This window comes from Eriocheir sinensis, chromosome 26, assembly GCF_024679095.1.
Source record: "Eriocheir sinensis breed Jianghai 21 chromosome 26, ASM2467909v1, whole genome shotgun sequence".
NCBI classification, from domain to species: Eukaryota; Metazoa; Arthropoda; class Malacostraca; order Decapoda; family Varunidae; genus Eriocheir; species Eriocheir sinensis.
This window is the reverse complement of record NC_066534.1, coordinates 3,008,263-3,017,840: the sequence shown is the minus strand read 5'-3', so window position 1 is coordinate 3,017,840 and position 9,578 is coordinate 3,008,263.

Sequence of the window (9,578 nt, the reverse complement as noted above, 5' to 3'; positions counted from 1 at the left end):
CGGAGGTCACCTCCGCTCTCGCTCCCCCACTCCTCACCGACGCCAGCGCCGTTCCCGTTCGAGGAGCCCAGGACTCTATAGGAACCACCACAAATTCGGCGACAAGGCCTCGAAGTGTGCCGCCCCGTGTACATACATGGCGTCAAACTCCATGGGCGAGCATTAGTGCAGCATAGTGCTCGTCACTAATCCTCAGCGCTGCTCCACCTTCGCGACTGCCGTTCAAACACCAAGTTCCTGATTGACATTGGCGCTGACGTTAGTATTATCCCAGCAACCGCCAGTCAGCGAACTCTACCTCCACTCTTGTACCTGTACGCCGCTAACGGTACCAACATACCTGTCTACACACGACGCACCATGCAAGTGGACCTTTACCTACGACGTTCCTTCGAATGGACCTTCTACGTCGGGAACGTCTCGCAGGCAATCCTCGGAGCAGACTTCCTCAGGCACTTCAACCTCTTAGTTGACGTCAAAGGACGGAGGTTGGTTGACCCGCTTACCTCCATCTCCTCCACTTCACGACCAGCACCAGGCGACAGCTCGCAACTCGCTGTCATCCACAAGGACCACCAGTTCGCTGCCTTGCTCAAGTCCTTCCCCACGCTGACACAGCCCTACTCAGCCAGCGTGCTCGTCAAACACCACGTCACGCATCACATCGAGACGACAGGACCACCAGTACACGCCAAGGCCTGCCGCTTAGCTCCAGAACGCTACCGTCAAGCCAAGGCCGAGTTCGAGTCTCTGTTGCGTCAAGGTATCGTACGGCCCAGCAGCAGCAACTGGTCATCAGCCCTCCACGTTGTCCCCAAAAAGAACGGCGACATACGTCCCTGTGGAGACTAAAATGGACAGATACCCGGTGCCAAACATCCAGGAATTCTCGTCCCAACTTGTTGGTTCCACCATCTTCTCACGTGTGGACCTCGTCAAGGCCTTTCACCAGATTCCAGTTCATCCTGATGACATACCGAAGACTGCCGTCATCTCGCCCTTCGGTCTTTTTGAGTACGTCAGGATGCCTTTTGGACTCATGAAGGCGGCCGAGACTTTCCAACGCTTCATCGACGAAGTTCTCCGCGGCTTACTCTTCTGCTTCGCCTACATTGACTACCTACTGATCGCTAGCCCGGATGAAGCCTCGCACAGACAACACCTTCACCAAGTCTTCACCCGCTTGCAAGATTACGGCGTACAGATCAATGTGGACAAGTCTGAGCTCGGTGTTACTTCCCTCACCTTCCTTGGCCACACTGTTACTCCAGAAGGGATCGCTCCACTCCACTCGAGGACTGAAGCCATCCAGCAGTTCCCGAAGCCGTCCACCCAGCGCCAACTCAAGGAATTCCTGGGTATGGTTAACTTCTACAACTCTACGCCATGGTGAAGCCCCGCAAGCGTGGCCAATTTGTCACTCTCGTCTGGACTCCGGACGCTGATGCCGCCTTCCTCGCGGCTAAGAAGGCCCGCAGCGACACAGTCATGCTGTCCTTTCCTGCCCGTGATGCGGAGATCTCCATAGCGACAGACGCCTCCGACTGGTGCTGTCCTACAACAGCTCGTCGACAACGCCTGGAAGCCGATTGCCTTCTACTCTCGTAAGCTCACCAAGCCTGAAACCAAGTACAGTGCTTACGACCGGGAACTTCTCGCTATCTTTAAGGCTGTCAAGCGTGTTATGCCGGACGTTTTACTTGGGTTCCGTGTCGCCGTCAGGAGACTCCGTGGGAGGGAGATATGTAAACACTTTGCACAGCTTCTGTAGTTTAATATACTTCCTTAGTAGTACACTTCACTCTGACTCTTCACTTACCACTAGCTTACTATGACTGGGGCTGGACTCCTTTCGCCCTCTTCTCTTATATATATCCAGAACAGTACAGTCTAGAATGTTACAGTATATTTTAGATCATACAAGAACATGTAGCAAAAGTATGTGCGAGTTGGCAACACTTCCCGCCTGGAGCCTGACCGCGCCCCGCGGGGCGCGGACGAGGCTTTGCTCTCCGCCTCCCTGCTCGCTCTTCCCGGAGCCTTCTAGAGCCCCATGGACGCCGGGGGAAGCTTCCAGCACAACAAGCGTTTCCGCTACTTCGTTGAAGGCCGTCATTTCCATGTGTTCACCGACCACAAGCCCCTCACTACTGCCTTCCTTAGGAATAAAGACTCCTACACACCACGTCAACTTCGCCACATGGACTACATTTCGCAGTTCACCACCGACATCCGGTAGATCAAAGGAGCAGACAATGCTCCAGCTGACGCCCTCTCCCGCAACGTTACCGCTGTGACGTCCTCTTCACTTGATTACGCCACCATAGCCGCCGATCAATCCGGCGACGCAGAGCTGGAGAAGCTACTGGACAACCCGGCGCTTCAAATGAAAAGAGTCACACTCCCAGGGATCAAGGTCGCTCTCTACGGTGACGTCTCCACGGCCGCTGTCCGCCCCTACCTGCCACAGCGACACCGCTACCAGGCCTTTCGTCAGCTTCACGACTTCTCTCACCCTGGCATCCGAGCCTCGCAGCGCCTGATGATGTCTCGTTTCATCTGGGAGGGAATCAACAAAGACATCAGACTGTGGACCCGCACCTACACTGACTGTCAAGCCTTCAAGGTGACGCGACATACTCACTCTCCGCCCGTCACCTTCACGCCCGTCACGAAGAGGTTCGACCACGTCCACAAAGACTTGTCGGTCCCCTGCCACCCTCCGCAGGCCACCGCTACATCCTCACCTGCGTGGATCGTTTCACACGCTGGCCCGAGGCCGCCCCCATCGCTGACATCACTACGGACGCCGTCGCCCACGCCTTCATCGCTACTTGGGTCTTCAGGTTCGGCGTCCCTCTCAACCTCACCTCAGACCGCGGCGGCCAGTTCGAGGCTAACGTGTGGAACAAGGTTATGACCCTTCTCGGCATCGACCGCTACAGAACATCAAGCTATCACCCGCAGGCCAACGGCGTGGTCGAGCGCTTCCATCGACAGCTGAAGTCCTCCCTCGTGGCAATTGGTCCCTGGCTCTTCCCTTGGTCCTCTTCGGCATCAGGTCCTCCCTGAAGGAAGACCTGCACCACTCTTCGGCTGAGCTGGTTTTCGGCACCAAACTCCGGCTCCCAGGCGAACTTGTAGCGCCCACACCTGACACCGCCCCCTGCGTCGTCCAGGACTTCGCCGCCCGCCTTAATTAAAGGTGCCATGAGGAGCCTTCAGCCGGTGCAGCCTCGCTCTTCCTCGAGGAAGACCTTCGTCAGCCAGGACCTCGTCACTCGCACCCACGTCTTCGTGCGCGTGGATGCCGTCCGGCGGCCCCTGCAGCACCCCTACCGCGTCCTGAGACGGACCAAAAAGACTGTCACGATCGACAGACATGGTTCTCAGGACACGGTCTCCATCGACAGAGTCAAGCCGGCGTATTTGCTGGCCCCGGACCAGGCGCCCAAGCTCTCCGTCACCAAGTCAACACCGTCCGTGCCACAACATCCCCGCACCAGGAAGATACTGTTCCTTCTTCCAAGTCACTAGGGGGGAGTATTGTAGCAAGTTACCGCTAAAAATCGCGTGCTCTCCCCCGGTAACTGAAAGAAAATGGATGCGGCAGCACAGACTCTTTTATTTTGTTATTGTTGCTGTCTCCCGTCGGTGGACGTGGAATTCAGCCCACACGGGATTCAGCCCATGGAATTCAGCCCACGCGGGATTCAGCCCACGGAATTCAGCCCACGCGGGGTTCAGTCCACACGGGATTCAGCCCAAGGAATTCAGCCCACGCGGGATTCAGCCCACACGGGATTCAGCCCACACGGGATTCCGCCCACACGGAATTCAGCCCACGGAATTCAGCCCACACGGAATTCAGCCCACATGGGATTCAGCCCACGCGGGATTCAGCCCACGCGGGATTCAGCCCACACGGGATTCAGCCCACGCGGGATGCAGCCCACAGGATTCAGCCCACGCGGAATTCAGCCCACACGGGATTCAACCCATGGAATTCAGCCCACGCGGGATTCAGCCCACGGAATTCAGCCCACGCGGGGTTCAGTCCACACGGGATTCAGCCCACACGGGATTCAGCCCACTGAATTCAGCCCACACGGGATTCAGCCCACTGAATTCAGCCCACACGGGATTCAGCCCACTGAATTCAGCCCACACGGGATTCAGCCCACACGGGATTCAGGCCACGGGATTCAGCCCACACGGGACTTAACTCACGGGCCCACACTGTTGAGTTGAATAGGGGTTTAATTGACATGGAACCCTTAGAAATATGACCATTTCTACTGAACGGATTTTTAGAAAAGAAAAGTAAATAACTTAAAGCAATATTATTCTTTGACTATTCATTATTTTTACAGTAGTTAGTGCTCTATTCATGAACCCAGCTTGCACCACGAGGAGGTTGAGCACCATAGCAAACCTTTTATATATATATATATATATATATATATATATATATATATATATATATATATATATATATATATATATATATATATATATATGAGGTTGAGCACCATAGCAAGCCTTTATATATATATATATATATATATATATATATATATATATATATATATATATATATATATATATATATATATATATATATATATATATATATATATATATATATATATATATATAAAATGGTGCTGTGGGCTGAATCCCGTGTGGGCTGAATTCCGTGTGGGCTGAATTCCGTGGGCTGAATCCCGTGCGGGCTGAATACCAATGGAACCGTCTCCCGTCGCGTCCTCATTGTTTATCTTTATCGTTAATTGTTCATTTTTAACTGTTTATCCACGTCCTGCTACACATCTCACACACATTTTGTACACCACATACAGCAACACTTCAATGTCATTTACACTATACAACATATATACAGATTATACACACAACAACGTCTTTTATGTGTTTTGTCTGTCCCAATGACATGTGTAAATTTTTAATAAAAATAATTTTTCCTTTTCTGTGGACCAACTTGCAGTTTAGCACTCACTTACCACCAACACTGGTAGCGGTCTTGAAGTGTGGGCAGATGTAGGGCGTCAAGGGCCTCGTCATAGGTGGAGTAAGACGTGCCCAGGATAAGCCTAAACGCACGCTTCTGAACCCTCTCAAGCTGGCGGCGGTGGGTGTTGTTGAGGGATGGAAACCAGGCTGGGGAGGCGTAAGTGAGCTTCGGGAGGATGAAGGTGTTATAGACTCCCACCAGCTCACGCGTGGGAGTCTCCAGTGACTTCAACTGCCTCAGAAGGTAGAGTTTATAGGAGGCTGAAGCGATGGTGCGGCTGATATGCTCCTTCCAGGTCAAGCGGTTGTCAATTGTGACACCGAGAAGCTTGGTTGTCTCCACCACGTGGAGCGGAGTGCCGGTGATGGAGACTACAGGTGGAGGTGCGGCTGTTGTGAAGGTGGTGATGTGCATGAGGACTGTCTTGTTCTCGTTGAGTCACCTTGTTTAGCCTCGTCCAGTCCTAAAGGTCGTCAAGTGTGTTGTGCAGGTGGCTGTAGTCAGGGTGTACATTGTCAATTGTGGTCCCCACCGTGGAGTCATCGACGTATTTCCAGCGCGAGGGAGTGTTGGTCATTGCGTCATTTATGAGTATCAAAAATGACAAAGGGCCGATTTTTGTGCCCTGGGGGACTCCGCAGGCGAGGGGCTTGGGTGATGAGGTCCTGCCTTGGAATCTGACAGCCTGGTGACGCGCGCTGAGGAAGTCTGCCATGCACGCCACCAGGCTCGAGTGATGCCCCAGGTTAATGGCCTTGTTGATCACTGTGGTGTGATCAACAAGGTCAAAAGCCTTCTTGCAATCCACGAAAGCAAGAGCTACAGAGCTTTTCCGTTTCTCGAGGGCTTTGTATGTGAAATCAAGGAGGCTGACGAGACAGTGTGTGGTGGAGGAGCTTTTAACATTGCCGAACTGTTGAGCGTCTATGTGGGGGGCAAGTTGTGTGTAGGCCCATTTGAAGATGAACTCCTTACATAACAGGCTTGGGATGGGGGTGATGGCAATGGGCCGCAGGTCAGAGAGTGATTGGGGCTAGGAGTCTTTGGGATGGGAGTGACACATGCGGTCTTCCATTGGGCGGGACAGCGGCTCTGTGTGTGTATGTGTGTATGTTAATTAAATAAGAGCCTTCATTCCTCCTGCCTTAAATACAATTTTTGATAATGAGGCGGTGGCAGGCCTATGTGAATAAAGGTTCTGAGGGCGGATTAGTGCGCCCTAAATCAGTGGTTCCCAAACCCATAGCCGCGACCCAAATGTGAGACCCGAGAGTGTTTCTGAAGACTGATGGAGGGTCTTGGAAAAAACACACACACAAAAAAAACATGGTTATAATTATGTTATACTATGAAGGCCGATTTTTAAAATCACAATTAGGTCAAATTTAGATTTTCCAGTAATATAATATAATTTCTTCAGTAGGACAACATGTAGATTCTCCTAAACACATACTAACAAAAGTAGCGTTGTATTAAAACACCCATACAAATAGAATACGGCACGTCATACGAGTAACATTCACGGATAATACTTGTCTACAAAAAAGAAAACGAAGGGGCGGAGGATAAAATGATAAGTATCTGGGAGTAAAACATTAAAATAATTGGAAATGAATACCACATGTTCACGCATCTAGGGTCGCCAGGCCAGGTCAAGACTGTATCTGGGGTCGGAACCAAAAAAGTTTGGGACCTTAGTCCTCCAATATTGCCGTGTGTGGCAGCGCCGTAAGGCTGGCAGATTGAAGTACTGGAGGATGAGCGATGTCGATGTCGTGTGGTGCTGCTAGCAACATTCCCCTTTGGTCCCATATTCTGGCCAGGATTCATACGACAGACAGGTCGGCTCACGCGCTCGCTCGGGTTCAGTGCGTGACGTCATGTGTCCCACGCGCCTCATAGCCTGGCCACAGTCTCCAGTCAGTCAGAAAACAGCCATCCATCTACTCTGATGTGCGACACAGTGCTCTATCTTTTCTGGAGATATGCCTAGTAACTGCTCAGTGTATTGGTGCGACAATACTGTACAAAAAACTGAAAATACTGTGCGGTATTTCAGATTTCCTAGGGAGGAATCGGTAAGAAAACAGTGGGTGACTTGTTGCCGCCGTAAAGGCAACATAAACACAAAATATGCACTCATCTGTTCTGTGCATTTCACACAACACGATTTTTTTTTTTACATAAGGCCTATAGCGCCGGTAGGCTATTCCTTATTAGGGTCCTGATGGTCGGCCCAAGCGCGTCATGGCGCAGGCAGTTTTATTTTTATTTTTTTTATAGTGGCGCCATTATTCTTGGCTCATGCTGCCCCCTCGAGCTCATTTTTGACTTCACTTGGACAGCTTCTTCTTGAGTCCGGGTTGATAGGTGGTCTTCAGAACAGCATGTGGGTAGTCTTAAGCCCCGTTCACACTGTGCCGACTCTGGGCCACGACAACCCAGCGACTTCTGTAATTGACAAGTCGGCTCCCCCGCTCCAATAATTTTTTGGCGTCTTGGTGTCGGCTACCATGATTGCCGACTGTCTGGGACATTCGGCCAACTAGTTGGCAAAATGTCTGCGACATGCTGCCAACTAGTCTTAAGACGAGTCTCAACGGTCAATTTTTTTAATGGCGCCATGTCTACGACAACCACGAATCTGCCGACCGATTGGCCGACAGTCGCAGACGGTTTTGACGACAGTCTTCCAGATTGTCTGTCAACTGGTTGGCCGACTAGCTGGCCGACAGTTGCCATGGAGTTGGCCGACGGTCTTCCTGACGGTCTTCGCGACTGTCTTTACGACTGTCTTGGCGGCAGCCTTGCCGTTCCTTAAAATACGGAATCACTCTTTATTCGAGAATGAAATGTATCGTTCCGTTTTGAACCAATACGGAACGGCATATGTTCCGTACGGCATTTTGTTATCTGAATTGTCAAGCAGATAAAATTCAATATCTTAAAATTGTAGTAAGCGCATTTTTCGGTTGATCACAAAACCAGCCCGTAAAATTTGTCAAAGGTTCTTCCTAAAATACGTGTAAAATACGCGACGTAACGTCCCTACCCCCTCCCTCTTGCCTCCACCAGCAGCGTGCTGCGTGCTGCTGTCACTCATTGCATGCACGATAAATTTTAGGGTTGCTACCCGTTCCTTTAAATATGGATCCATTCCGTATTGGAGAGTGAGATGTTGCATTCCACATTTTTCTGACCTCAGGGTGGCAACCCTAGTTGTGTCATTCAACACAAGAGAGATCGAGGCAAAAGGAGTGCGTGCGTACTGTGCGGCTCCCAAGTTTGTGCCAGCGAAACGTAACCAAGCCCAGAAGTTGTTATTGTGCTTGTGATTGCAAAATAAGAATATAAATTTCTTGATGGCGGCAGTGTTAGCCAATATTTCTGAGCCGACTGTCGTCACGGCAGTCCCTCATCATTCTTAAGTAGTCGGCACAGACGACTGTGCCGACAAGAAACGGTAAAAATTTGAAAAATGGCCCCGACAATCGTCACGACTGTCTCAAGACAAGCCAAGACTGTTGATGACAGTCGTCACGACTGCCCCAGACCTCCCTTAGACCTCAACCGGAAGTTACGGTTGGTCCAGACTCTTGCCGACTCTTGTCGTGAAAGTTTAGCATGGAATATTTTTTTGCGCTACCCCTCACGACTCCAGACTCCCGTCACGACATCGGCGCAGCAGTCTCAAGACCTCTTTGAAGACATGCCCGACCCTTTCACATCAACACCCAAGACCTCGTGTTAAGGGCGTGGGAGCGGAAACATGAAACAACCCTTTATATGGCAGCCACTACTTTTAATAGGTCTGATCGGAGTTGGAGAGCATCCTTGCCGCGAACACACCCACCACGTTTTTTTGGCGACAGCCAGGATGAAGCAGACCAGGATCATAAGAGTACCTGGTGTAGACTAGGAACAAGCTCCCCGAACTAGGAGTCATCTTTACCAACTGTGCAACCTTGCCGCATCAGCGACGAGAACGTCACGAAGGAATCTCTCTCTCTCTCTCTCTCTCTCTCTCTCTCTCTCTCTCTCTCTCTCTCTCTCTCTCTCTCTCTCTCTCTCTCTCTCATCTCTGTCTCTCTTATAACAATAATAGAGGGAGTGCTTTAGAAGTGGAATAGATTCATTCCTCAACGGGTTGTTGCTCTAACAATCCTCGGAAAAATAAAACTTTCTGAAGGCGATTTATCTTCGCCTACTTCCTCTGACGGTAGTCAACGCCCGTTTTCACTTGCAGCAATGAAAACTTGAGGCAGAACCTTCATGTTGTTTTCTGTACAGGCAGCTTGTTATTTATACGCGAGCCATTCTCTCCTTCATTACACTCGCAGAAGCCAGCCTCCAAATCATCATTATACTGAAGTGATGCTGTAGACTGGCTCCTGGCCATTATATGCGTAATAAGATTTAGATAGATTTGCATAGATATTCAGATCACACAGACCCGATGTTCAGAGACACGCCAGTCCTCGTCGACGGACCGACTCGGTCGGCTAGATTTCGATCGCCGATAGAGTCGGTCTGTCGGCATCCTGCT